We start from the raw sequence: 16,076 nt of genomic DNA on the forward strand, positions 1-16,076 counted from the left end.
ATTTCTGGTGTATCTGTGGGGAGGTAGGTGATCTCCACGTCTTACTTTTCCACCATCTTCCCACCACCCCTAAGCTCTTTTAAAAAAGGAATGTATCTCTTAGGTTCAGTGTTATAATATTTTAGTACTTAGAACAATGTTCACTGAATGAATGAATGAATGAGATTTATAAACATATTTTGATAATTGAAGTCATAGATATAAATGAGATGACCCAGGGAGCAAGTAGAGTGTGAGAACAGAAATTGGTTAGGACCAAGTTTTAAGGAATGCCAATATATTTTTTTAAAAAAGGCAGGGAGAGAATAATGACCATGTGTGATGAGAGAGGAAGGTAGAAACTAGGAGAGAGTATGAAAACAAAGAGAAGGAAGAAGGAGTGCTCATTATGTGCATGACTCTTATGAGTTCAAGTAGGATAAAAGCTGACTCATGTTCACTAAATTTTCTAATATATAAGTTTTATGGACCCTTAGGTATGTCAATAGGCTTTTGAAAAACTGAATAATACCCTAATGATTTTTTGTAAAAAGCAATAAATGTGGACTTTATCTTACTCTTTTTTTGTTTGTTTGTTTGCAGTACGCGGGCCTCTCAGTGTTGTGGCCTCTCCCGTTGTGGAGCACAGGCTTCGGACACAGAGGCCAAGCGGCCATGGCTCTCGGGCCCAGCTGCTCCATGGCATGTGGGATCTTCCCGGGCCGGGGCACGAACCCATGTCCCCTGCATCGGCAGGCGGACTCTCAACCACTACGTCACCAGGAAAGCCCTATCTTACTCTTAACTTTCTCACTTTTAAGTCTGCCATGCACAGAAACCTCATTGTAGTAGATAAAGATGACGATGCTGCCTTATGGTCATCTAGTTAAATTATTAGCCAGGTTTTTTTCATTGTGAAGATTTAGCCTTATAAGAATATTTTATTTGAGGCTAGAAGTAGGGCTGAATATAATGGAAAGAATAATATCAAATTTGGCCCACTACCTGTTTTCGTGAAGAAAGTTGTATTGGAACACAACCATACCCACTTGTTTATATATTGTCTTTTGAGTTATAAAGGACCAGTAGTTGTGACAGAAACCCTATGGCTCATGAAGTTTAAAACATTTACTATTTGCACTTAACAGAATATTTGTCAACCCCTGACTCCTGATTTAAATCATGAGAATACCCATGTTTTCTCTGTGGGATCTCCCCCCTCCAAAATATGTTTCTTTGGAGTAGGGACATAAAAAAAAATGGTTCATCCCCATTTTTGTTTTCCTTGAAATTTAATGAGCCCTGGTTAAAAAAATGTTGCTTACCACTGATATAGTAATTATTTGATTCATATTACAAAATTATCTTAGAGGTGAATGATCATTACTGTTGAGAAATAGTTATAGTATCACTGGGAAACATTTACTAGCAAAATATATCTCGAATAATCAGAGAAAATTTAAAGAGTCAAAAAATGTGTTTGTTTTTTTTTCTCTAGAACTTAAGGAAACTGATTATATTGCTTAAGGATTTATATTTAACTGAACAGAAGTCTAAGTTTGGATATTTTCTTATCACATTAAAAGGTAGATGGTGTAGAGAAACAGAAGGGGAAGTCAGTCAAAAGCACAAACAACTCTGATTTTAATAAGACTATTTTAAAATTATTTACTAGAATTTTTATTGGATTGTATAATAAAAACTTAGCACTTTCTAGATGTTGCTTTGCATGTTTAAAAATGAAAGTAATGAGAGATGAAAAAATACTCTGAATCTTTCATGCATGTAAATCTGCCTATCTATTAGTTATCCAGGTGGTTCAGGCCAACACATTAATTGGACTAAGAAAATTTCTACATGCCTATTGCCGTGAGGACAAAGCAAAAGACCTTGACTCCTTAACTAGGTAAAAGTTTTAAACTGAGGTCAAAAGGGGTCTTCTGCCACTAGTATCTGATAGAGCAATTCTTCAGTCTGAGAATAATCTAATTCACAAATTTAAGAAACAAAATAAACTCCAAGCAAGGTAAATGCAAAGTAGAAATGTTTATTTAGGTCTTCCACCCATTTTTTGATTGGGTTATTTGTCTTCCTGATATTGAGCTTCATGAGCTGTTTCTATATTTTGGATATTAATGCTTTGTCAGTTGCTTCATTTGCAAATATCTTCTCCCATTCTGAGGCTTGTCTTTTCATATTGTTTATGGTTTCCTTTGCTTTGCAAAAGCTTTTAAGCTTAATTAAGTCCCATTTGATTATTTTTGTTTTTATTTCCATTACTCTACGAGGTGGATTAAAAAAGATCTTGCTGTGATTTATGTAAGAGAGTGTTCTGCCTATGATTTCCTCTAAGAATTTTATGGTATCCAGCCTTACCTTTAGGTCTTTAATCCATTTTGAGTTTATTTTTGTGTACAGTGTTTGGGAGTGTTCTAATTTCATTCTTTTACATGTAGCTGTCCAGTTTTCCCAGCACCACTTATTGAAGAGACTGTCATTTCTTCATTGTATATTCTTCCCTCCTTTGTCATGGATTGGGTGGCCATAGGTGTGTGGCTTTATCTCTGGGCTTTCTATCCTGTTCCATTGATCTATATTTCTGGTTTTGTTCCAGTACCATACTGTCTTGATTACTGTAGCTTTGTGGTATAGTCTGAATCAGGGACCCTAATTCCTCCAGCTCCATTTATTTTTCTCAAGGTTGCTATCAGGGTCTTTTGTGTTTCCATACAAAGTGTAAAATATTTGTTCTAATTCTGTGAAAAATACCCTTGGTAATTTGATAGGGATTGCATTGAATCTGTAGATTGCTATGGGTAGTATAGTCATTTTTACAATATAGATTCTTCCAACCCAGGAACATGGCATATATCACCATCTATTTGTTTCATCCTCGATTTCTTTCATCAGTATCTTAGAGTTTTGTGAATACAGGTCTTTTTCCTCTTTAGGTAGGTTTATTCCTGGGTATTTTATTCTTTTTGATGCAATGGTAAATGGGATTGTTTTCTTAATCTCTCTTTCTGATCTTTCATTGTTAATGTATAGGAATGCAAGAGATTTCTGTGCATTAATTTTGTATCCTGCAACTCTACCAAATTCTTTGATGTGTTCTTGTAATTTTCTGGTAGCATCTTTAAGATTTTCTATGTACAGTGTCATGTAATATGAAAAAAAGTGACAGTTTTACTTCCTTTTTTTTTTTTTTGCGGTACATGGGCCTCCCACTGTTGTGGCCTCTCCCACTGTGGAGCACAGGCTCCAGACGTGCAGGCTCAGCAGCCATGGCTCACTGGCCTAGCTGCTCCACGGCATGTGAGATCTTCCTGGACTGGGGCACGAACCCGTGTCCCCTGCATTGGCAGGCAGACTCTCAACCACTGCGCCACCAGGGAAGACCTACTTCTTCTTTTTCAGTTTAGATTCCTTTTATTTCTTTTTCTCTCTGATAACCATGGCTAGGACTTCCAAAACTATGTTGAATAAAAGTGGCATGAGTGGACATCCTTGTCTTGTTCCTGATCTTAGAGGAAATGCTTTTAGCTTTTCACCATTGAGTATGATGTTAGCTGTAGGTTTGTCATATATGCCCTTTATTATGTGGAGGTAAGTTTCCTCTAACTCACTTTCTGGAAAGTTTTTATCATAAATGGGTGTTGAATATTGTCGAAAGTTTATTCTGAATCTATTGAGATGACCACATGGTTTTCATTCTTCAGCTTGTTAATGTGGTGTATTACATGGATTGAATTGCATATATTGAAAAATCCTTGCATCCCTGGGATAAATGCCACTTGATCATGGTGTATGATACTTTTAATATGTTGTTGGATTCTGTTTGCTACTATTTTGTTGAGGATTTTTGTGTCTATGTTCTTCAGTGATGTTGGCCTGTAATTTTCTTTTTTTGTGATATCTTTGTCTAGTGTTGGTATCAGGGTGATGGTGGCTTCGTAGAATGAATTTATTCCTTCCTCTGCATGTTTTTGGAAGAGCTTCAGAAAGTCAGGTGTTAACTCTTCTCTAAATGTTTGATAGAATTCACCTGTGAAACCATCTGGCCATGGGCTTTTGTTTGTTGGAAGATTTTTAATCACAGTTTCAATTTCATTACTTGTGATTGGCTTGTTCATATTTTCAGTTTCTTCCTGGTTCGGTCTTGAAGGTCATATCTTTCTGAGAATTTGTACATTTTTTCTATGTTGTCCATTTTATTGACATATAGTTGCTTGTAGTAATCTCTTATGATCCTTTCTATTTCTGTGGTGTCTGCTGTAACTTCTTTTTCTTTTCTAATTTTATTGATTTGAATCCTCTCCCTTCTTTTCTTGATGAATCTGGCTAAAGGTTTATCAATTTGTTTATCTTTTCAAATAACCAGCTTTTAGTTTCATTGATCTTTGCTATTGTTTTCTTCATTTCTATTTCATTTATTTCTGCTCTGATCAGGTGTAAGGATAGTTGTTTATTTGTGATTTTTCTTGTTTCTTGAGGTAGGATTGTATTACTATAAACTTCCCTCTTAGAACTGATTTTGCTGCATCCCATAGGTTTTGGACTCCAAAGAAGACATACAGATAGCCAGCAAACATACGAAAATATGCTCAACACACTAATTATTAGAGAAATGCAAATCAAAATTACAATGAGGTATCACCTCAAACCAGTCAGAATGGCCATCATCAAAATTTTTACAAACAATAAATGCTGGAGACAGTATGGAGAAAAGGGGCCTCTCTTAAACTGTTCGTGGGTATATAAATTGGTACAGCCACTATGGAGAACAGTATGGAGGTTTCTTAAAAGGCTCAAAATAGGGCTACCGTATGACCCAGCAATCCCATTCCTAGGCATATATCTGGAGAAAAACCATAATTCAAAATGATACATGCACCCCAATGTTCATTGCAGCACTATTTACAATAGCCAGGACATGGAATCAACCTAAATGTCCACTAACAGAGGAATGGATAGAGAATATGTGGTACATATACAAATGGAACATTTCTCAGCCATGAAAAGGAGCAAAATAATGCCATTTGCAGAGATGTGGATGGACATGGAGACTGTCATAAAGAGTGCAGTAAGTCAGAAAGAGAAAAACAAATATTTTATAATATTGCTTATATGTGCAATCTAGAAAAAATAGTAAAGGTTAAGTTATTTGCAAAGCAGAAATAGAGTCACAGATTTAGAGAATAAACTTATGGTTATCAAGGGGAAAGTGGGTGGCAGGATGAATTGGGAGATGGGGTGACATATCTGTGCATTAATTTTATATCCTGAAAACCTACCAAATTCATTTATTAGTTTTAGTAGTTTTCTGCTGTCATCTTTAGGATTTTCCATGTATAGTATCATGTCATTGGCAAAGAGTGACAGTTTTACTTCTTCTTTTTCAATTTGTATTCTTTTTATTTCTTTTTCTTCTCTGATTGCTGTGGCTAGGACTTCCAAAACTATGTTGCAAAAAAGCAGTGAGGGTGGACTTCCTTGTCTTGTTCCTGATCTTAGTGGAAAAGCTTTCAGTTTTTCACCATTGAGTATGATGCTTGCTGTGGGTTTGTCATATATGGCCTTTATTATGTTGAGGTAGGTTTCCTCTATGCCCATTTTCAGGAGAGTGTAAATTGATACAACATTATGGAAAACAGTATGGAGGTTCCTTAAAAAAACTAAAATAGAACTACCATATGACCCAGCAATCCCACTACTGGGAATATACCCTGAGAAAACCATAATTCAAAAAGAGACATGTACCACAATATTCATTGTAGCACTATTTTAAATAGCTAGGACATGGAACCAACCTAAATGTCCATTGACAGATGAATGGATAAAGAAGATGTGGCACATATATACAATGGAATATTACTCAGCCATAAAAAGAAACAAAACTGAGTAATTTTTAGTGAGGTGGATGGATCTATAGTCTGTCATACAGAGTGAAGTAAGTCAGAAAGAGAAAAACAAATACCGTATGCTAATGCATATATATGGAATTAAAAAAAAAAAAGATACTGATGAACCTATTTGCAGGGCAGGAATAAAGAGGTAGACATAGAAAATGGACTTGAGGACTTGGGGTGGGAGGGGGAAGCTAGGGTGAAGTGAGAGTAACATCAACATATATACACTACTGAAGGTAAAATAGTTGGCTGGTGTGGAGCAGCAGCACAGCACAGGGAGATCGACTTGGTACTGTGTGATGACCTAGAGGGGTGGGATAGGGTGGATGGGAGGGAGGCTCAAGAGGGAGGGGAAATGGGGACATGTGTACGCATATGGCCGATTCTCTTTGTTGTGCAACAGAAACTAACACAGTACTGTGAAGCAATTATACTCCAATAAAGATCTATTAAAAAAAATAGACAAAATATGGAAGCATCCTCAGTGCCCATTGATAGACGAATGGATAAAGCAGCTGTATACACACAATGGGTTACCACTCAGCCATGAAAAGGAATGAAATCTTGCCATTTGTGACAACATGGATGGACCTAGAGTGTGTTATGCTAATTGAAATAAGTCAGACAGAAAGACAAATACCTTATTATCTCACTTATATGTGGAATCTAAAAAAACAAATGAACAAACATAAAGAAAGCAGAGACAGACTAACTGATACAGAGAACAAACGTGGTTGTCAGAGGGAAGAGGTTTGGGGGAGGATGAGTGAAATAGGTGAGGAAGATTAAGTAGTACAAATTTCCGGTCATAAAATTAATAAATCACTGAGATCTAACATACAGCATTGGGAATATAGTCAATAATATTATAATAACTTTGTAGAGTGGCAGATGGTAACTAGACTTACAATGACAATCATATTATAATGTACAAAAATATCAAATCACTATATTTACAACTGAAACTAATATAATATTGTAAGTCAATTACACTTCAGTAAGAAAAAAAATTCTAAGAGGGCAAATTATATTTTCTGGTAACTTTATGCATTGAAAAACTATTAATCAAGTGTGAAAGCAATAAACAACCATACATATGAAAAATAATATTTTTCAAATATGCATGTTATTTGATATAGACCTACGTCTATTAAACTCAACTTGAATACATTATTTAGGATATATGCTAGTAAACTGACAATGGCAATCACTCTAAGCTTGAGTTGAAACAATCGAGGTGAAAAGGTGAAAAAAATCACAGGAGACTCCTATGACTCTGGATGCCTGTGGCATTCTCTTTAAAGCAACACAGATTTAGGGCTTCCATGGTGGCGCAGTGGTTGAGAGTCCGCCTGTCGATGCAGGGGACACGGGTTCGTGCTCCGGTCTAGGAGGATCCTACATGCCGCGGAGCGGCTGGACCCGTGAGCCATAGCCGCTGAGCCTGCGTGTCCGGAGCCTGCGCTCCGCAACGGGAGAGGCCAAAACAGTGAGAGGCCCGCGTACCACAAAAAAAATAAATAAATAAAGCAACACAGATTTAGGGACACATGAATACATTTCCTTCCCTGTGGATATTGTTTCACTACCCAAGTAGTCTGTAGAGAATGATTTGTACATAATATTCGTATTGTTAATACTTTCATTGGATGAGAAATTTTGTAATCAACTTTTAGAGAAAACATAGAAGATGATTTTAATCAGGCAACAAACTGTATATGTTAAATATAAATAGAATTTTAAAAACAAGAAAATGGAGAAGAGAGCAGAGTGGAAGGACATATATGTGCTTATCATCTTTCCCATTAAAAGTCCATAAATATACTCTGAGATTGTTATGGCAAAGACTGGGAGTTTTAGTTTACTATCTAAAGTTACAACGTTGACCACTAGAATAATATAGTGTTATATTCTTATAATACTATAAGAAAATCAAGACAATTTCTTGTTAATGTGCTACATTTTAAAAAATTATTCAAAAATTTTAATGGAAACCCCCAGAAAAACTTAAAAAACAACCAACACATTAAAAAACAAAAACACCAAACTTCTAATAGTGGTTGCTTCTAGGGGCTGAATAAGAGGAAAACTTTTAAAATTTCACCCCTTTGTGTTTTTTAATTTTTAAAATCATGCATAAACATTTTTATTAAGAAACAAAAACTATTTTAAAATGAAATAAATGGCTGTCCTCCACAATAGGGAATTGATTGAACAAGTAGTAGTATACAGCTATCAGAGTCCAATGCTCCCTTTGGAAAGAATAAGATAGGTCAATGTTCTGTCACTGAAAGAGAACACTGGTTTAAGAAATAGAAAAAAAGTAAATTGCAATAAAGAAAATACAGAGCATAATCCAATGTATGTTTAAAAATATATGCTTGTGAGTATGTGTTTCTGTGATTGTGATTGTTTGTATTTCAATAAAAAGACATCTGGAAGAAGGAAGGAGATGAGAGGATTTCCACTTTTTCAGTTCAGCCATTCAGTTTTATTTGAATTTTATAATGCATATTTTATTACCATAATAAAATGATTGTATCATTACGCTCTGCAAAATAAAGCTATTGAAGAAGTTAAAAGGCAAGCATGTTAGATGTCTCTAATTAAGATAGATACAAGCAACAAAAAGTCTCAGTATTTTGGAGATTCAAGGTTTCACAATGGAAAGTATTTAAATCTCTCCCTTTACTTTTCCTTTAACTTTGACTAGGACATTTTTTGATTAGGGTTTCTTTTCCTTCCTAACTTGCTCATCTAATCAATGGATTTGATTCAGTGACAGGAGGGGTACAGTCTTCTAAGCATAATAGCACTTATGTGTTTTATAATCTGTTCCTCTTTCAGAACTCTAATGGTATCACATCACACACATACACACACACACCATACACAACACACACAACTATATTGTATCTATCTATCTATATCTATATCTATCTATCTATCTATCTATCTATCTATCTATCTATCTATCAAAGTTACCACAAATTAACATGATAGCTCCAAAGAAATGAAGAAGATATCTATAGTAACCCTCTTTCAGGCTAGTTCTGAATCTGTTTTCTTAAAAAAAGTTATTTTTTGTAGAGTTATCTAGGTACTATATAGTCACCCAGGGCCTTAATTATCAATACGCTTTTTTGCCACTAACCAAATTAAAAGTAAAAAGAAGAGAAATTTTTCTTTTTTTAGTGGCTAGAATTGGAATTCTTTTAAAGGAAGCTATTCTTAATGAAATTTGTTGCTAAGCTTCTGAAGGAGAAAGTGAGACCCTAAGGCATAGTTTCTCTCTGTGTGGCTCATCGACCTCCTGTCTGTCCCATATGACTGCTGAAATTCATATTCCTGAGTCCTACCCCAATAAACTGAACCTGAATTTCTGGATAGGAGACACCCTTTGAGGTTTATCTCATGAATGTCTTAAGGAAGGTTGACAGGACTTTTAAGAACATAATTATTTTCTATTTAACTTGATGTGCAGCTGTAATGGTAAATGTCCCCCACCTAGTATTTATTTTCTCCATTTATTCAATAATGACCATTGCATTCTTAAATGCTTTCATTAAGAACTTTGTTTGTTTGTTTTTTGGTTTTGATTGTGTGTGTACATGTGTAACAAAAACCAAGTTGGTGGTTCACACCTGTGTCAGTGCTGTAGGGACCAAAAGAAGCTGACTTAGAAAGAGGCACCTGAAGGCAGAAGAGAACCTTAGAACTTGAGCCTCTATGGGAATACCCAAAGGCTTAGGAAGGCTTTGTGTGTCTACACAGTGTGTATTAGGCTTCTAGTCAATCTCAACTCAAGGATATGGGAGGTCTGGAGGGCAACTATGTCACATAATTAGACAATTTCCAGTAGCTTCCTCTTTTGTTTGTGTGGTGCCAGCTGAGTCCTTCAGGAGCAGTCAGTGGATATTGTTGAATGCTATTTTCTCTACAGGAAGAATCTCCAAGGAGTTAAGAGGCAACATGTTTTCAGCCCTGAAGATGCATGTGCTATTGTTCCTCACATACACCCTAGTCACAAGCAGTATTAGCTAATGCTCTAGTGCAGTGGTCTTCAACAGTTTTGGCACCAGGGACCAGATTAGTGGAAGACAATTTTTCCACGGACTAGGGTGGGGGCGGGATGGTTTGGGGATGATTCAAGCACATTATATTTATTGTGCACTTTATTTATATTATTATTACATTGTAATATATAATGAAATAATTATACAACTCACCATAATGCAGAATCAGTGGGAGCCCTAAGCTTGTTTTCACTTGCCACTCACTGGTAGGATTTTGATATGAGTCTGCAAGCAATTAATTTATTATGGTCTCTGTGCAGTCAAACCTCTCTGCTAATGATAATCTCTATTTGCAGCTGCTCCCCAGAGCTAGCATCACTTCCTCAGCTCCACCTCAGATCATCAGGCATTAGATTCTCACAAGGAGTGCACAACTTAGATCCCTTGCATGTGCAGTTCACAGTAGGGTTTGCAGTCCTTTGAGAATATGATGCCACCACTGATCTGACAGGAGGTGGAGTTCAGGTGGTAATGCAAGCAATGGGGAGCAGCTGTAAATGCAGATGAAGCTTCTCTCACTTGCCCACTGCTCACCTCCTGCTGTGTGGCCCGGTTCCCAACAGACCACGGACTGGTACCGGTTCGTGGCCCAGGGGTTGGGGAACCCTGGAGTACAGTACAAGAAACAAGAAAGATGAAGAACACTTTCATGCAGGCAGAGTTCAGAGTCATGGGGTTAGTGATATTTTTAAAAGCCACTTTGGTATACAGGTGCTAAAAGAAGAGCTTGGGCCTTGTTTACAAGGAACATGTGAAGGAATTCTTTGTGGCATGTAAATAGCCATGACTTTCATGTGGCAATCTGTGCAGATAATTTTGTAGAGGGAATTGATTTTAGAGATTAGGTTAGGCCACTCACCCGTAATTTTAAGAGAAACTGAGCTCTAAAGACTTTCCCAAACTCACACAGTTTGATTATAGCAGAGATGGGATGAAGGAGAATGGAGAGTAACTGCTTAATAGGTACAATGTTTCCTTTTAGGGTGATGGAAAATTTTGGAACTAAATAGAAGTGGTTGAACAATATTGCAAATGTGCAATACTAACTGCCACTGAATTGAACACTTTGAAATAATTAATTTTGTGTTCTGTGAATTTTACCTCAATAAAAATTAGTAAATATATATACACCATATATATTATATATATATATATATTCACATATAGTCTCAAGCTTTTTTGTTCTTTTCAGAAAAAGAGTTGGACAGAATTACCTAGTCCACCATTTTCTTTTCTTTTCCTTTTTTTTTTTTTTTTTTGTCAGAGAGACCTAGTCTACCAATGTGCTTTTATTTAATACAAATCCCTTGTGTGTTCTACTCTCAACCAGGGTTTTTCATTGATATTTTGAGCCAGATAGTTCTCTGTTGTGGATGATTGTTCTGTGCAATATAGGATGTTTAACAGCATTTCTGACTTCTACTCACTAGATACAAGTAACAACCCAATCCTAACTGTGATAAATAAAAATGTTTTCAGACATTGCCAAATATCCCCTGAGAGGCAAATTTGCCCCTGGTTGAAAATTTCTGCTCTAAATTAAATGTTCTTAGCTTGGCTTGCATCAGCTCCTAGGGTATGCAAGAAGGGTCTATGAGCCCTCTGAAATTGTATGTACCCAGAAGAGAAAGTAGAGTAGGAGTTAACAGTTTCATTTGAAGAAAGTTTTAAAAAGATAAAAGCAGGTTTGAAACTTATTCTCCTCCAGGAGTTGTACAATAGGAGTCCAGAGTAAGAGGAGGTTCTCATTCTAAGTGCTTTCCTTTTCTTTAGTAGAGGTTTAATCTGAGGTCTGGGTAGGTAGAGTTTGAGTGCTTGTTGTTGTTTGTTTTGCTTTTAAAAATCACAAACAGAATTTTAAAAATAAAAGTAATTTGTAAGCTACTAAATTGCCTCAGTCAAGGCTCAGATCAGGAAACAGACCTTGCTTTAGGCATTTCAAATAGAAAGAGCTTTAGTAGATGCAATTGGATGCTACAAAAATTACTGTAAATTTTGGATTATCACCAGTTGATTTCCAGGTCTCACCACCTCAGTCAGGGTACAGAGGTCAACAAGCTGCTGTTGTAATCACTGACACATTTTTTTTTTCCATTACAACTGGCTTTCTCAACCACAAAGATTTTGGCTAGACATTGCAGAGACCAGCTGCTATAAAGGTATTGCTCTCCAACTGCTACAGAATGAGGGTTTATCCCTGTGCACTTTTGCCTTCAACTGCCACCCAAGTGCATCAGATTAGGAGAACCTGAATGACATCCAGATTCCTAGCTAAAAGAAGGTCTAGGAAACGTAGGTTATTTCCTTAATTTTCTAATCTTTTCAAGTAGAAGGAAGATGGAATGGGAGTTTCAAGAACCAGTTTAAGCAGCTACTATGTAAGGAAATTCACTTAGATGATGGATTGTGTGAGTATAAATAATTACAAGAAACAAAAATCAAAGACCCACAAATTTTTTGAATACTGCTCATGAACATTAATATAGTAGAAAAATGGTCATTTTTCCTAGCTTTCAAATAAACAGAATCTGACACAATGTTTTAGCCCAGATTGAGACAGTGCAAATCTCTGGGCTGTTCCTTCAAAACAACGAGATAAGCTAAAAAGATCTAAGCTAAACTCTGCAGAAAATAGCAGCTTTAGATACCTAATGCTGAGCACTTTCACATGAGAATTGACCTTATCTCAAGAGTCAGGCTAAATAGAATTGAAACAAACGTGCATTAGTTTTAGCATATGCAAAACAACAAGTGACTCATACGTTAAAAATAATCATATAAACTACTGACTCGACTTTTTTGTTCTATTCCTCCATCACTTAACTCTCTTCATCATGTCTTTTATGTAATGTTTATTTGGATAATCCAAATAATTTTCACATTATATTCTCTGGTTGAAGTTGCTTGTGCAGAGCAGAGTAATAAAGCTTCCAGGTGAAAGTTAACTTGAATCCAATGGCCTTTCTCCATAGATAATAAAGTTCTTTATCTACCAATAAACTCTTACACAACTATATTTTGAAGTGAGATAAACCTGGAAAATATTTTTTTTTATTGGAACTCCAGCATGCTAATTTTCACACAGGGCAGGAGAGCTCCTGCTAACATCAGGCAAGTCAATTTTCTATTTGCCTGACTCCCACATGAAACGAATGCTGGAAAGGGCTACCTGGCATGCATATTTGTTATGCTGACCACTTTGGGAGATTACCTGATATGTGAATTGAACTGAAGACACTTTATTACTATTTCTCCTCTTGAAGAAATACACAACCCCCCTCATCAGATACTTTTGCTCATGAGGTCCCTGACCTTTCCTAAAACAGAAGAAATTAATCTTATTAACTAGATTAAATGTAAATTGTAGTGACTTGATGTTTTACCTTTCCTAGCACATTTTTATTTGAAACATAGCCCAGCATTATTCAGATGTTTTTGGTCAGGACAACTCCCAAATCACGTTTCATAGATTACGGTATTATTTGTGCCTGCTTTGTTACTTGAGCAGGAGGTTCGTTGGGTAATATCTACAATGATCAGTTGTTTGTATAGGCAACAGAGGACTACTCATCAATACACACATTTATACTGCTTGTGATAATATTCTGGTTATATGGAAGACATAAAATAATTGCTTTTTAAAGATACAACAGTCCAAATAGTGTATTCTTGCTAAAAGTTGACCAGATCTTAAAGAATTACACAACAAAGCAATCGAGTCTATGAACCAAATGAGGTAAAAAGGTGATTATTTACATAAACAGAAAATTCTTTACTGTAATATCCCTCACAGGATTATTTCCTATAGAGAATATGTCTCCAGTAGTAAATCTACTTAAATATCACTGAAATATTTTAAACCACCTTTAAGGATTCATAAATTATAGCCATTTTTTAAAATTGGAAAACAAACTTAGATTCCACAGGATTATTTGTTTTATACAAGGCATATTCTGACACCTGACTGAGCAATATCTAAGTGTCATAGTACTGTATCTTTGGACAAATTAAATGCTTTATTTTTAGAGTTCCTATTATGAAGAAGGAGATGTCAGAGATGTCAAAACACAAAAATAATTTATTGCTTATTTAATTGAAAGAGGCTATGTTGGTCATGTACACTCTTTTGGGGCAGAGCAAGGCTATGATCTTATGATTTTAAGGAAGTTTTGTATTCAAGATCTGGCAAACTTTCAGAAGTGCAAGTTGATGTTGGCTATAGAAACATGCGTCCTCTGGGTTTCCCTGGTGGTGCAGTGGTTAAGAATCTGCCTGCCAATGCAGGGGACATGGGTTCGATCCCTGGGCAGGGAAGATCCCACATGCTGTGGAGCAACTAACCCCATGCACCACAGCTACTGAGCCTGTGCTCTATAGCCCATGAGCCACAACTACTGAAACCCATGTGCCTAGAGCCCGTGATCCACAACAAGGGAGGTCACTGCAATGAGAAGACTGTGCACCGCCATGAAGAGTAGCCTCTGCTCGCCACAACTAGAGAAAGCCTATGAACAGCAACAAAGACCCAGTGCAGCCAAAAATGAATAAATCAAAAAAAAAAAAAAAAAGAAAATGAAAAAAGAAACTTCCATGCTCAAGTGAGATTTTTGTTCACCGGGTAACGTTCAGAAGCATGTTTTTAGGTGTGAATGCACTCTGATTGCCTGACTTAGAAACAAGCTGCTGTAACTGATTTGTTGTCTTTCAGAAATGTATTCATTGAGTTGTCCTCATTGATTAAATGGTAACATCGCTACAGAACTATAAACTTTTTCCTAGGAATGAGAAAATATTTCTCCTTATAGCATAATTATCTTCAATAATACAGATAATGATAAGATATTTAAGAGAGGCTTTGTGCTGCAAGTAATAGAACACCAAACTCAAACTAATTGGCTAAAGCCATTAGGAAATTTTTGGCTCACATAAGAGAAAGTACAGTGAAAGGATAGGCTTCAAGGACTGACTAAACTCAACATCTCTGAATTTCTTTACCGAAATTTCCTGATTCTCCCCTCTACAAAATATTGGCTCCAACCTCAAGATTTAGAGGAGGGATGGCAGCTATTCCCTATTCCCATATGATGGCATAAGAGGAGAAAGGAAGCTAGCTTTATAAGTTAGGAATATACATTCCCCCCAAATCTAGTCCCCTTTCATGGTTGGTCTGAATTAGGTTACATACACATTTTTAGACCAGTCACTGGGAAGGAGGAGGAATTATGTTTAGACCAATCAGGCCAACCCCCATATTTGTTGGTGATTTCAATATTCCCTGAGGTGCATGGGTAGGTGGCATGGAAAACAGAACACAATCACAGGTTTAGAAGGATAGAGGAAGAGACACTAGATAGGGGGAAGGGAACCAACAATATCCACCAAATATAATAAAACAAAATAATGTAGAAAGCTCAATGCTTATATCATAATATGTAAAATTTACTATATAATTCACATGTTCTATTTTATTTGATATTCACAACCACCACTGATGGGTATTTAGAGTAGTTAGTCAATGTATTCATTTTTCTAACTTTATTTTTCACTTCTTTTCAACCTACACTGCATCCATTCTCATTTCTTTATTCCCAAAGAACTCTATGTTCCATTTCTGAAGACAAACTAGAAACTTTAAGCTTTTCACTGACATTGATGTCCTTCAGTCCTTATTTTGAAAGTTTCTGTTGATTATTATTATTTTTTAAGTTAAAAGCCATTTCTTCTATTTTTTCTTCCAGTTTTATTGAGATGTAATTGATATATAGCACTGTATAATCTTAAGTTGTACAGCATAATGATTTGACTTATATACAACATGAAGTGCTATAATAAGTTTAGTAAACATCCATCTTCTCATATAGATGCAAAATAAAAGAAAAATATTTTCCTTGAGAAGAGAAAAACTTTCACATATAACATAATAGCAGTATTAATTACATTAATCATAATGTACATTACATCCCTAGTACTTATTTATCTTGTAACTAGAAATTTGTATCTTTTGACCACCTTCATTCAATTAGTGCTCCCCCCACTCCCGTCCTCTGGTAATCTCAAATCTGATCTCTTTTTCTATGAGTTTTTTTGTTTGTTTGTTTGTTTGTTTCTGAAG

This window comes from Delphinapterus leucas, chromosome 14, assembly GCF_059928025.1.
Source record: "Delphinapterus leucas isolate spDelLeu-1000000601 "Yukka" chromosome 14, BTC_Dleu_Yukka2, whole genome shotgun sequence".
NCBI classification, from domain to species: Eukaryota; Metazoa; Chordata; class Mammalia; order Artiodactyla; family Monodontidae; genus Delphinapterus; species Delphinapterus leucas.